The sequence below is a fragment of the Nothobranchius furzeri genome, chromosome 13 (genome assembly GCF_043380555.1).
Source record: "Nothobranchius furzeri strain GRZ-AD chromosome 13, NfurGRZ-RIMD1, whole genome shotgun sequence".
NCBI lineage: Eukaryota > Metazoa > Chordata > Actinopteri > Cyprinodontiformes > Nothobranchiidae > Nothobranchius > Nothobranchius furzeri.
The window spans coordinates 65,195,125-65,210,270 of record NC_091753.1 but is presented as its reverse complement, the minus strand read 5'-3'; positions in this window follow the sequence as shown (position 1 = coordinate 65,210,270).

Below are 15,146 nucleotides of genomic sequence, written 5' to 3'. Positions count from 1 at the left end.
TATTTGTAGTGTACTTCTGATATAATTGAGTATACTTTTCTCTTTGAAAGTATACTTAAAGTAACCTCACAAGTGTACTTGGAGTGTACTTCAGATATAATTGAGTATACTTTTCTCCTTGAAAGTATACTTATAAGTTTACTTGTAGTGTACTTCTGATATAAATGAGTATACTTTTCTCCTTGGAAGTATACTTAAAAGTAACAATATAAGTTTACTTGTAGTGTACTCCTGATATAGTTGAGTATACTTTTCTCCTTGAAAGTATACTTATAAGTTTACTTGTAGTGTACTTCTGATATAATTGAGTATACTTTTCTCCTTGGAAGTATACTTAAAAGTAACAATATAAGTTTACTTGTAGTGTACTCCTGATATAGTTGAGTATACTTTTCTCATTGAAAGTATACTTAAAAGTAACAGTATAAGTTTACTTCTAATAAAATTGAGTAAACTTTTTCCCTTGAAAGTATACTTAAAAATAAACTTTAAGTAACATAAGTTTACTTGTAGTGTACTTCTGAAATAATTGAGTATACTTTTCTCTTTGAATGTATCCTTAAAATTATACTTAAAGTAATAATATAAGTTTACTTGTAGTGTACTTCTGATATAATTGAGTATACTTTTCCCCTTGGAAGTATACTTAAAAGTAACAATATAAGTTTACTTGTAGTGTACTCCTGATATAGTTGAGTATACTTTTCTCCTTGAAAGTATACTTATAAGTTTACTTGTAGTGTACTTCTGATATAATTGAGTATACTTTTCTCCTTGGAAGTATACTTAAAAGTAACAATATAAGTTTACTTGTAGTGTACTCCTGATATAGTTGAGTATACTTTTCTCATTGAAAGTATACTTAAAAGTAACAGTATAAGTTTACTTCTAATAAAATTGAGTAAACTTTTGCCCTTGAAAGTACACTTAAAAATAAACTTTAAGTAACATTATAAGTTTACTTGTAGTGCACTTCTGAAATAATTGAGTATACTTTTCTCTTTGAAAGTATACTTAAAATTATACTTAAAGTAATAATGTATGTTTACTTGTAGTGTACTTCTTATATAATTGAGTATACTTACAGTTTTGAAAGTACACTTTACAGTAAACTTGACGTAATATTCTTTTAGTACATTTAAGTATCTCTATTTTTTCTATAAACACATACTGCAAGTAACATTTAACATCTGCTATTTGCTTACTACCAATACATTTAATTTCCACTATTTACTGATACTTCGTCTTTATGCAGAGAAAAAAAAATTAAATAAAATAGCTAAGTCATTTTGTTTAAATTTATTAAACAGAGAGAATTAGAACAGAACAAAAACAGACCTGTTTACCAGGATTAATCAAAGATGAGAACGCAAACTGTTCTGAACATGACGCGTTAATTCTGTCCATTTTGAAAGACTTTTTAAAAATGCCTTTAAAAAATCAGTCCATTTTATGGATCCACTTGCTTGGTTGTTGATGCCTTTTTGAAGTTTTCATTGTTGCATTTCTTTCGTATTATTTTTCTTACATCTTGAACGCGCAGAGATGGAAACTTCAACTGAGCATGCCCTGTGAACACATAAAGCAAAAAAATGAACACTTGAACTGTTAGGTGAACTCTGACACCACAAAATCTTTACAGTTCATACACTGTAAACCCGAATAAGTAGGCAGAACTCAAAAAATGTAAGGCAATCAGTTGCCTCATATTTTCTGAGTTTATAAACTCAGATATTTGAGTATATCAGACCATAAATAAACTTAATATTTGGAGTTTATATTAAATATATTTTCAAATTATGATCAAATTAAAGTTACCGATTAAGCCAACTCAAACAGAAAATAAAACAAAATTTGAAAGAAACAATTACAAACGCACACTTTTGAAAACTGGACAACAGCAGTGTGTAGTCTTTCTTTGAGTAGGTGGTTTAAAGCAACATCAGGATGCACATCAATTCAACATTAACAAAATATGAATTACACTAACCACTATCAAGTAAGTCAGTGAGTACTTTATGCCATTTGGCATAAAACTAGTTGAGTATTGAATCGGATTAGCCTATTAGCATTAGATGCTAATAGGCTAATCCGATTCAATTATTCACGCTAAACTAAAGCCACAAATGGAGTTGCCAGACTCAGAACGGCTGGACGAACAGAGAAAAGGTAAAACTCAACTGTTCCTCCCACTGTCTTTATGGGTGACCCCGAGAGGAAAGTTGACCATTGAGCAGGGTTGATGGTTTATCCCTTGAGGTCCACGTGACGGGGTGAGGAGTGAGCACCACCTCACCCCTGCCACGTGGACCCAAGGGATAAACCATCAACCCTGCTCAATGGTCAACTTTCCTCGCGGGGTCACACCCATTAGGACAGTGGGAGGGTTAACTCAAGGAGAAGTGGAAAATGAACATATTTGCCCAAATGGTGGTGTGTTACTTTAACATCAACAATTAAAGAGCAGACAAATAGTAAATTACATTGTGGATGTGGACAATGCTCTAACAGAGTGAGCCATCTGAATCCACCACTCTTTCAGATTTTGAGTTACACATGTGACATCAGGTCATTTTTGACTCTGCAGCTTGGGTGATAGTTTAGACTCATCAAGACCAAGTAAGATTTTCTGCGTGAACTCAAATGTGTTGGTCAGTCCCTTCGGATAATCTAGGTGTAAGGCATAGATGAGGCCGAACATTACCAGGAAGACATCAGGAAGGCTGGAGAGGTTGACAATCACATCACCCTCGAGGATAACAGATTCTCACTGGGTCGTACGTAACTGGACTCTCGGCATCATCAGTGATGGTTGTCAGGAGGACAACTGCTGCATCCCTGAGGTCCGGCTCATTGGTATCATCCTTACAAAAATGAAAGGGAGATCATACACTAATCACATCTGAACTGAAACTGACTGTGGACATTTTTATTTCAGTAGATTGTCATGTAAATAACAATAAATGCAGTCTGATAGACTCCTGTTTAGGGCTGGGCAACATGTCAGAGATTTATGGTTAACCAAGTTCTTGTCTCTCATCCAGATAATTTTTCCCATGTCAATAAATTTGATAATAAAAAAATGAAAAGATGTGTAAGTTGGCCACATTTATGTCCCTTTAAGAAGCTGTAGCATCTTGAGTCATGTAAAATTTTAGTCATTGTAATACACGAGACAGCCCCATCTAGTGGACAAATATTGTTGCTACGCATTCCTGTAGTTATCGTCTACTTATCGTTATCCAGTTGAGATCTTCAATATATGGTGATATTGACTTTAGGCCATATCGCCCAGCCCTACTCCTGTTCATTCTGTTGCTTTGTGCTCTCATTTACGAATAAAGTGAGATGGCTCCAGTGTGTGCCAGTGTTATGCTAATGAAAGCTGCTTGAATTCTTTGCAGTGATTGTTGATTTTTCTCAGTGCCTTAAAGCCTGCCACACATGAGTGCCATCTGCTGAGCAAACGGTCTCGAATGACCGCTTGCTCAGCAGATACCTCGCCATGTGCGCCTGATTTTCACAGAGTTTTCCGCCTCACGAGACGCTGAGGTGAATATCTGACCAGTTAAGATATTTTCCGCCTCACAGGGGTAAAAACTCGCCGTGTGCGCATTACCGAGCTGCTGGTTGAGCTGAAATATTCTAGTGGACAACCAAAGCACGTTCTCCGCTCACATGACCCCAAGATGGCAGCCCCCTGTCTGCATGTCAGAAAAGAAACAACACAGAGACAGAGCTGGAAACGGAGGAAATGCCTATCCTTTTTTGTTGAAACATCGCCGCCACCGGCATTTCAAGGTTAGGAAAATACTGGTACAGTAGCTGGAAAGATGGACCAGGCAAGGAGTTTATGCCAATTTACTCCAAGAGATGCACCTGGAAGACCCAGAATCCTTCCGAAAGGGTAATGGAAACAGTGGGCCCATCGATCCGCAAGGTACCATTTTGTTTATTTTTCAGACACGCAGACAGGGTAAGGGGCTGTATCTGAATACATCTTGGGGCCATGTGAGCGGAGAAAGTGCTTTAATTGGCCACTAGAATATTTCAGCTCAGCCAGCAGCTCAGTAGTGCACACACAGCGAGTTTTTACCCCTGTGAGGCAGAAAATATCTAACTGCTCAGATATTCACCTCAGCGTCTCGTGAGGCGGAAAACTCGGTGAAAATCAGGCGCACATGGTGAGCAATCTGCTGAGCAAACAGTCCTTCGAGGCCGTTTGCTCAGCTGATTGCTCTCGTGTGTGGCAGGCTTAAACATCTTGCCAAAGGTTTGTAGTTGAAACAATGGCACTTTTTCCAAAATGTTCATGTGCGTTGTCTTTATGCATAAATAAATAGAATGATTTGTTCAAATTTACAATACTGGGACTTACCACACATGTCCTCAAAAACCCAGAGGTTTCCTCACGTAGATAGACAGGAAGGGCATGGAGAACAGTGGTACGCCTTGTGTGGACATCATGTAATTCCTAAGAAGATTAAGAGTGTAAATACTGTCAAGTTTACTAATCAAACTCAATACCAAATTGCTCTGACCAATTTTCCAAGACAGTGATATCTGCATCTAAATCCAATGATAAACTGCTGAATTCAAAAGTTAATTTGAAGTGTTTAGCATTACATAATACGGAGGGGTATTAGGGCCACTGAAGAAGAAAAAATTCTGAAAATAAATAAAGTCAGAATTCTGACATTTATCTCAGTATTCAATTGTTTCCTTCAGTGGCCCTAATACTGCCTTATTGCCTAAGAGTATTAGAGTCACTGAAGAAAGAGAAAAGAATTGAGAAAAAAAAAGTCAGATAATTTCAAAATTCTGGGATTAAAGTCAGAATTCTGACTTTTTTCATGAACCTAAAGCCAAACAAACAAAAAACTATTTAGGAATTGTTTTGTTAAAAAAAATCAAAACAAAAAAAAATGCCCGAATTTTAAGATTTAAGTCAGAATTCTGATCCCCCCTCATAATCTTCCCCAATTTCCCTTTTTTTTTTGTTTTAGGTACCAGTCAGAACTCTGAGATTAAACTCAGATTTATGACTTATTTTCTCAGAATTCAATTTTTTTTTCATCAGTGGCTCTAATAGTCATAGCATAAAGGCATTACCTGTAAATTGTATATTCACCAGTTTTAAAAGACAAATCTGTATACATATATACATACATACATATATAGTCATGTCATTTAGGATGTGTCATCAAAAATGCAGATTGTGAGAATTACTCACCAGTGATCTCACTTGTATGAACCTCTTGGGGATCAACAGCAGCATGCCATCAATCTTGTGTGCAGAGAGTGGGGTTGGATCATTGAAGTCTGACCGCAGATTCATAGACAGGCTTCCCGGTGTGGCTGACAGCTCATAGGAACGCAGATGCTCTACATTTACACATCTACACCAGGAAGCATAATCAGTACAGAAAACATTGTGAATCACAAGGTAGATCTGTGTTAGTCTGCAAAATTTAGGCAGTCCTCCACTATATATGAAGCTAAATCATTAATCATCTAAATTGTGTGTGTGTGTGTGTGTGTGTGTGTGTGTGTGTGTGTGTGTGTGTGTGTGTGTGTGTGTGTGTGTGTGTGTGTGTGTGTGTGTGTGTGTGTGAGGAGATTCAAGTGTAATTTGACTTATCCACACAAAGCTAAAAACATAACATTTAAGAATCTGGAGTAACAGTGTACAGTAAGGACAAAATTACAACACTAAAGTACTGTGAAATTAATAGAAACAGCATTCTGCGGTTCAAGATATGTGCAACTGAGCACTATTTAAAAAAACTATGGAGGGGACAAAAATGGAGGGAAGGAGGGAACATAGCATCGAGATACAGCACCGCTCCATCTCTTGCGGTCACAATCCTCTTCTACGGTTAAAAAAAGCAGGCTACTTGCAAAGCTATCGCACGGGTGCTACGGGGAAATAGTTTACAACACAGACTGATTTTTTCATCGCTGCACAAGAGACCACTGCTCATTTACTTTTAATAAGTGGACGTTTAAGTTTGACTTGGTGGCGCTGAGCTCCCGCTTTTATTTTTTTCTCAGAACGTCACGTTTAAAAAATTATGATGGAGGGGACAAAAATGGAGGGAATAAGTCTCTAGAAGTCTAATAAAAAGTATCTAAAGTAATGCTAACCTTTAATAACGAGATAGTGCTGCTCATTTCATTAAATAAACGGACTTTAGTCACACACAAAGTTAATAACACAGCTAACTCATGCAATGACTTAGCATATTAGCTTGCTACGTGGCCAACATTACTCACCATGTCCGTCTTAAAAACATTTAAAACATTTAAGCAACTTTTATGGTGGCTACTTACATTTAGCTCAGTGGTGCAGAACCAGTGACTGTCAAGTGCAGATGCAGAACAAAAGCGCGACCTCCGACGGTTAATGCTCCTCCGACCCTCGCTCATCTTCTCGGTCTGCTGCTGAGAAGCTTCGAGAGCTGACTGCAGTGTTGCCAACTGTTTTTGACTGAAAGTAGCTGAAGTTCCCCCCGAAAGACGTTAGATGTCACCAGATGACGTCACGTGCTCATTTGCATAAGACGTGATGACGTCACCACGTCTGCGTCGTGACGTCATCGGTCTTGTAGAGTAAATCAATCAAATAAAACCCACGTGATTTTATAAAAAATGTATTTAATTTATTTTTTAATATTTTATTAAAATGAAAAACCCATAGAATACAAAACAGCACCTTTTTATAAAAGTTTAAAATGTGCAATGTTTATGAACTCATCATAGAGTTCCAATGTTCCTTGATCGCACCACAAGTGGTGCGAGCATCGACATAGGTGTGAGAAGCCAGCAGCCATGTGCGATAGCGACGCTGCCCTGCGGTCAGCCTACCAGTGCCAACTGAGCTCAGCTGCCGAAATGCGGCAGGATGGCGGAAGGAGTGGTTGCCCTTTATCTAGCTCCGGTGGCTATCTTAAATAATGAACTTGTTAATAAACTATTTGCATGCGAGAGAAAAAAACTCACTGGTCATATTATATCACCCTTCACAACCAGACGAAGGAGTTTCAGCAAAACGTAAAGTGTGTGTGAGTCAACAAAGGAAGAAGAAAATGGCTAAAGCTAACAACAAAGCTAACAAAGCTACTCACGACGACTACCTCGCCCCAGCGAAGATGAGCACAAACTCAAAAGGTAAGAAAACTTATCATCACCCTGCAAAGCTGTAACTATTTCAATATTTACACTATTAACAACAATGAAACAGTTTTATCTATTAGTTTCAGTTCAGATGTTTTATTAACAATAGATTAACTATTTAACATATTTATTTAAAGGCCAACCACATGAACTATTGACATATTTACAGTATTAACAAAAAGGATTTTTTATTGTAGTTCCAGTTGATATTTTTTACTTACAATAAATTAGCTATTATACAGCTTGATTTAAAGGCCAATCACATGAACTATTGACTTATTTACAATATTAACAGAGTTTTTTTTAATTGGAGTTCCAATTTATTTTTTTTATTAACAAATCACATAAACTATTGACAAATATTTACAAAGTTAACTAATTTTAATGTTTTTTTTTTAAATCTGCTTACTCTAGATCGTCGAGGGCCCTGAGGCAGAACTCCATGTCCTCTATACAAGCACTATCAGTGCTTTCCCTCTGAGAAGCAGTGCTGGATGACTGCATGCTTGGACCTGGACAACTGTCTGCTTTAAAAGAGTAGGCAGCAGACGTGGCAAAGAGATTTAGCACCTTATCTGGCAACTTGTGCTCATAACACGTGTTCCCAGCTAGTCTTAAGCCATATCTTATGTGGAGGATGGAGGTGAGAGTTTGGAGGGACATGCGGCTTCTTAATTTGTTTTTAATGACACCCATTTGGCTGAAGAGTCTTTCTACTGCAGCATTTGAGTGAGGCAGCGAAAGAACTGCAACTGCTGCAGACGCCAACTCTTCAAATGGGTTAAGGCCTGCTGCATCCCTGTGCTTTTTGACCTCAAACCAGAACCCAGTGGTGTTGGCTGTTTCCTCCCATCTCTGAAAATGGACACTTCTCCACTGATTAATTATGCGGTCAGTTGTTTCAGGATCATATCCTAATAAGACCATCAGCTTTGCCATGTCATCTGGGTTCTTGTTTTTTTTCAGGGTCTCTCCGACGCTGAACAATGACATGTGCTGAAGAATTTCCAGACTGTCCGGAAGTCTTGCTCGAAGCTCATTGGCTAGGGCAACGGTGTAACTAATACACCTCCGTCTCACACAGTCCTCATCCTCAGGGGAGATGGTAAGCTCTGCTGTTTTGGACTCAAATGCAAAGCCAACATACGGCCTGGGTGAGATGTGGTTCTCTATTGGGTCTTTCAGGATGTCAATTGTAGCCCCAGGATGAAGAACTCTGCTGCACACAGATTTAATTAGTAGAATTAAACAGTCCAGGAGCTTGAGAGGATCTGTTTGCTCTCCCTCAAAGGCCTTCACTGCAGCCTGCACCTCACCAAGGATTGATTTCAGGTAGGTCAAGTACAGTAGGTTCTGTGGGTCAGCATACATTGAATGCAAAACGTCTGCCATGTAGCAATGCTCGCTTGTCTTGGTCAGACTAAAATGGAGCTTTAGCTCCTCCCACTGACTGAGTAGTCTTGATACAGCAGGTTCTATTGAAAGCCAGCGTGTGGCACAGACTCTTGTTATGGCCAATGGCCTCTCGCCACAGTTTATGGTTTCATAAACTGTCCTGTATGCTTCTTTTCTTTTAGGGGAGATGGAGAACCAATTGTAGGTTTCCCTGACCAGGAACTCAACACTGCGAGGAAGAGTGGTTTTGGAAGCAGAGCTGACAGCCAGTTGCAAGGAGTGACATACACAGCGGATGAGAACAAGGTGTTTTATTTCTTCTTTAAGAATTTTGTGAACACCATTGTATATCCCTGTCATTACTGATGCATTGTCTGTTCCAATGCCAAGCAGGTTCTCCTTCTCAAGGCCAGACTGATGGAGAAAGGAGAGAACTGCCTTGGCGATGCTCTTCGCATCCCCTCCCTCCAGCTCAAGAAGGCCAAGGAAGGTGTCCACCACGTGTCCCTTTCCCTCACTAAAATAGCGAACCACAATGCCCAGATATTTGGAGACACTGACATCTGTGCTTTCATCAAGCAAAAGGCTGTATTTGTTACTGCCAATGTCAGCCACCAACCGCTGTATGAAATATGGAGCCAAAACACCATTTATCATCTCAGTGCATTTGGTACGGTGCATCCGAAAATTTTGGGCAATACTAGAATCAGGGAAAGCTGCTTTGCATGCTAAACCAATGTGGTCACATGACAAAATTGAGCAGTGATCACTGATAGCCAAAGCAATTGTGGCCTCTGCCTGCTTCAGTGTGTCCGTTTTTTTGGCAACGAATGTCAGTTTGGGTTGGCTTGCCTGATTATAAGGCTTAGCCTTCTCGATGTGCTTCTGGGTAGCTGCATGCTTTTTAATGTCTGACAACTTTGCATAGAGGTCTGTTTTGCAGTACATGCAGGTAGCTCTAATGTCACTACCTGCATGTGGTTTCAGCCAACCTTTAAATTCAGGTAGTGACTCCCATTCTTTGCGGTACTTTTGGAAATAGGATTTTGGTTGTGTCATTGTTGTAATGTATTTACTTTGCCAATTTGTCTAATAAAATGTTAAATGTCTGTTTTTTATCGAAATCTGTGTCACTATGATGAAGGGAAAACAAGGAGGTGGGACAGGATGAAAGAAGTAAAAACAATTTTTTTAATTTTGAGTTGGGGTGTGAGGTGAACTGAGAAATTAATAAATGGTAAGCAATAAAAAAAGGCTGGGGACACTTTAGAAAGAGGAAGGAGAAATAAATGTTTAAAAGATGAAAAAACGTATATAGGAATTAAAGAAATTATTGCTTTCTAAGCAAAAGTAAACAGTGTAAAGTAGCCTTTAAAAAGGCTGTTCAATGTATGTTCAATTCTCTATAGAACTGATACAAAGTCTGAAAATAGGTGGATATCTGTTGGTGGGTGGCCAGTGTGTGACTAACAAAAGGAAAAAATTGGTCTTAAATACTTGGATATTTCTTTTGTACAATTACATTTATTTTCTCTGTAAAACAAATTTATTAGTTGGAGGGTGAAAACCCACAAATGGTTTGATTGGTCAACGGGGGTAGCATGATCATGCTGCATGCACATGCGCAGATCATTTTCTTTCTGATCATCTGGAGGAAGGACACGGTCCTGTCGCTTCAAATGCATCTCTAATCTGCAGGTAAAGTCGGCATCTCGGCAACAAAGTTGTAGTCGAAGTAGCTGAGGAGGGTCGGAAATGTCACCAGAATTGTCGCTAGTCGCTTTTTTGAAAAACAGTCGTTAAGGGGGTCTGAAAAGTCGTTATAAATGGTGACAGATTCGCTAAGTTGGCAACACTGCTGAGAAGCTTCGAGAGCTGACTGAGCAAATGCTACAAAATAAAAGCACTTCCTGTGCGTGTAATTTCACAATAATTCGTAATTTCATGCTTAATATGTTATTTAGGACAGACAGACAGAGTAGTTATTTCAAAATAAGGCAAAGTTTCAAGCAAGGATAAACTTAATATGGAGGAAGTGATTATGTTAAACAGAAAGGACATGTCAAAAAGGACTGATTTCAAAATATATAAAGCTTTACAACAGGATTTGATTGTTAAGAATATAGATATTAAAGAAAAATGGGAACTGGAAGTGAACATAATGATAACAGATGAGGAATGGGAGGAAACACTTGAAGCAGGCCATAAACTACTAATAGTCCGTCTTGGAGGGAATTTGAATGGAAGGTGAAGATGCATGCTTTAAAACTCCACTTATCATGTCTAAATAGTAATGTTTCAAATTTATGTTGGAGAAAATGCGGGCTAGTGGGAGACTTTTCACATATACTTTTGGACTGCCCTAAATTCATACCATTCTGGGAAGGTGTTAGGGAGAAATTGAAAGAACCTTGAAGGTGAAATTACAATTTAAGTTAAAATGGTTTGTACTGGGAATGCTGTACCAAAAATCGTACACACATAATGGAGACATACGTAATCAGAATTCTGCTTATGACTGCCAAGAAGTGTATTACAGTTTTATGGCTGGACACAGAACCCCCAAGGGTGGCACAGTGGAGAGACAGAGTTAGACAGGTCTACAAAATGGAACAAATTAATTCAAGACTATGACTGGGACTAGGGAAATTAGAAAAAATTTGGGAACCAATAAAACAAATGTTAGAAAGATAGTACTCTCATGTGAAAATTATTATTATTAATTTTTATTTTTTTTTATTTATGTTTTTTGTCTTTTGGGTGAGTTATTTAGCTAGATCAAAGTAAAATGTAGAATGTAGAAGAGAGCAGATACGATGAATACAGAGAAAGTTTGTCAGAACTATATGTACTGATTGGTGATTTGATTAAGTTGGATAGATCTTATGGCCACAAGGAAATTTGAACTTTGTTCAGATAAACACTGCCCTGGAGAAGGGAAGAAGAAACTCAAATGCATCTCCATGTAAATGTTGTTGTTCTAATTCAAAAATAAAAAGTTCCAAATATATATATCTATATCTATCTATCTATCTATCTATCTATCTATCTATCTATCTATCTATCTATCTATCTATCTATCTATCTATCTATCTATCTATCTATCTATCTATCTATCTATCTATCTATCTATCTATCCATCTATCTATCTATCTATCTATCTATCTATCTATCTATCTATCTATATATATATATATATATATATATATATATATATATATATATATATATATAATAAAGACATTAAAGAACCGAACTTCATGAATGTTTTTTGTGACAAAGAAGTATCTGTTCCAATCACTCTATCAGAGAAAAATCTGAGTTTTAGAAATAACGGGACACTCAGTAGAGCCATTATATTATATTTTTTACAAGTGTATGTAAACTTCTGACCACAACTGTATGTATATATATATATATATATATATATATATATTAAGTATACTTATACATTACTTGGTGAAATATACTTCTGATAGAGTCAAGTACAAGTATAGTCTAAATGTAAGTAAACTTTAATGTAAGTATGTATTAAAGTATACTTAGTAGTATTTAAAAAATGTACTCGGATAACTATACTTCTAATAAGTACATTGAAAGTAAACTTGGAAGTATACTGTATTCATTTTTAGTATACTTCAAGTATACTTCAGTGTACTTCTTTTTGGTAAGGGTGCACATAAACTGTCAGTCAGAAGCTCTGCTAGCTGGTTATCTTAGAGGAGCTAGTTCAATTAGTTAGCTTGTTATCAGAATCATAGTTGCAGTTTCATCATCTGAGCTGCTTTTTAAGATCTAGGTAAACTTGTTCAATTTGGGGTTAAAAACAAACGTTTTCACATATTTTCCATGTAGTTTTTTTGCCAGTTCCTCTTCTGAAAGGTAGACAATTATTTTTCTCTTTCCCTCAGACAATTTTAATATTCTCCTAGTTTGGCCCAGCACAGTTCACTTCCCAATAGCAGCAACAGCCTTAAATCATAACCACATAGGTGGAGAAAATGCTCAGTAGCAATGAGAGAATTTGCTGTTGCATTTAAGTGATGTTAACTATTATTTAACATTTAAACTATTTATTCTAAAAACCCTGGTAAGGAATGTTTTTCTGTATTTGGAGCATCAGAAAAAGTTTTATGGTGGAGGTGACGTTTTAAAGTCACTGAGAAACTGCATGCATGCAGTTTGTTGTTTTGCTGCTAATACAGTAGCAGGTGCAGCTGCTAATACAGTAGCAGGTACAGCTGCTAATACAGTAGCAGGTACAGCTGCTAATACAGTAGCAGGTGCAGCTGCTAATACAGTAGCAGGTGCAGCTGCTAATACAGTAGCAGGTGCTAATACAGTAGCGGGTGCAGCTGCTAATACAGTAGCAGGTACAGCTGCTAATACAGTAGCAGGTGCAGCTGCTAATACAGTAGCAGGTGCAGCTGCATATTATTGCAATAAAAATGCAGTGGTGGGCAGTCAGGGCCAGCAAAGCCTTCTCTGCTGGCCTAAACATACTCAAAAGCATAAATGTATTTTTTTTTTCCTTCGGTAATTATTTTTAAATAAAAAAATGTTTACTGGTCTATTTTCTTTATATCCTATTATACCCACTTGGCTGTGCTGCTTTCAGTGTTAAAATACCAAGGCTGGGTGTTATCCAATCAGATTTAAGCTAGCTTGTGTTTTCAGTCAGATTAAGTCTGCTCTAGGCCTTCAGAATCAATCGAGAAGCCCACTGTCCGCTGTAAGTGAACAGAGACGATCTAGTTGCGATAGCCAATCAGCTCACGAGTCAGCGTGGCCCAGGCCAGCTAGCTGGCCTCACGCAAAAGTTGACATGAACGCATCCTGTGATTGGATAAGCAGTAGTTAGAACTTTTCTAGCGGCATGAAGCAAAATATCAAAACTAAACACGGAGACTTGTACCTATAGGCAGCTATCGGTGTATTTTTGAACACATGATGGCTGAAAGAGGAGAAGGGACGGACTTGGATGCAGATTAACTTGCCACACCATTTTCAGGACGGACCTTTCAAGAAAAAGTGGATATTGTGAGAACAGGTCGTCTGACTCCAATGCTAGCTGGCTTGTCCCAGCAGGGGAAAGGATTTGTTCGTCATTTTCAGGCAAGCAACTATGAACGGTACCCATGGCTAACAGCTTCAGAGAACCGCTGCAGGTTATTCTGCTGGGAATGCCTGTTGCTCGCATCAGATGGATTTGGTAGCATTAAAGCGCGTTAAAATGTACGCCAGAAACACGACCGGACAGACACGGCTTTCAGCCTCCATGTCCGTAGAAAAGGATCCACTCATGGACCTGAAGTGCACAGATGAACTGTACAGAGCCACTGAGGTTTTCCTGAGGAAAGAAAGAAGGATGGATTTTATTTTCTAATGAGCAGGAGAGGAGGAGATCCATGCTGGACATTTATGTTGGTGAGTAGAAACATTTTATTAGTATTTTTTTAATGTTTTGTCATTTTATTTTGTTAATAATCAATAAATGGTAACGAAATAAAATGGCAAAATGAAATTATTCTGTGTGTTCTGTTTCTACGCAATTTATATTGTGAATGACGTGGTGTGTGCAGCTGCGCCAACATGTTCAATTGTTTCGCGGTGCAATTTTCTCCAAAACAAATGCAAATAATGTGTTTGCTTTACTTATTTATTTTATTGTCTCATCTCTTAAACCTGTCTTTCATTTCTGAGATTTGACGGTATCCGTGGTCAGCTTCCTACTCTCAACTGGGAATGCGAGTTTGATTTTAAAGACTCTGGAAATTATGTGTCTTGACCAGCCACTGGTGTGTGTGTGTGTGTGTGTGTGTGTGTGAGGTTTCTCCAGCTGTGATGTCCTATTGATGGTATTTTAAGGTGTATTAAATTAGATTGGACTGAATAGGAAATCACTGAAGGCCCAGGGGTGGAACGCACCGCCCGCCACTGAAAAATGTTATGTTGTAATGGAATTCATGCATTAGTTTTTGTTTGCTTTGAACCCAGAGCAGACGTCACACGCCAGACGACATCAACACTGCATACTTTAGTATTTGTTCATTTATCGTGAGTCATATCGATATCGCAATATTAAGCACTGTTATCGAATATCGCAGGTTTTCCTAATATCGTGCAGCCCTAGTTTATATCCAGAATGTCGAGGTCCTCTTGGACCCTCCTTGTTACCGAAGCCAGTAGAAGAGCAGCGGTGCCAACCAGACTAGTCTTGGAATGCTTCCAGGTCATGACAGGTTATTATTGGCGTCAGCGAGACCCTGAAGGGGTCGTGAGGTTCAGCTTTTATTCTGAAGGAACCATTGCAGTTAGGTGTAACTTGCAACAGATTTTATCCAGCTTGTCGAGGCTCTTTTGGCTGAAGAGGTGTTCGGATGGCCTGTCCGAACTTCTCTAGAACACTTTGAACTGAAGTAAAGGTGATGTGGGAATAGTTTTTATAATTGTCATATTTTGGTTTACTGGCGAATCAGAATTTGACATGCAAAAGAGGGTTTATACAAACACCACCACGCCTCCCATCAGAAACGAAGGTTCTGATTGGATCAGACAAAAGAAATGGGTCATGT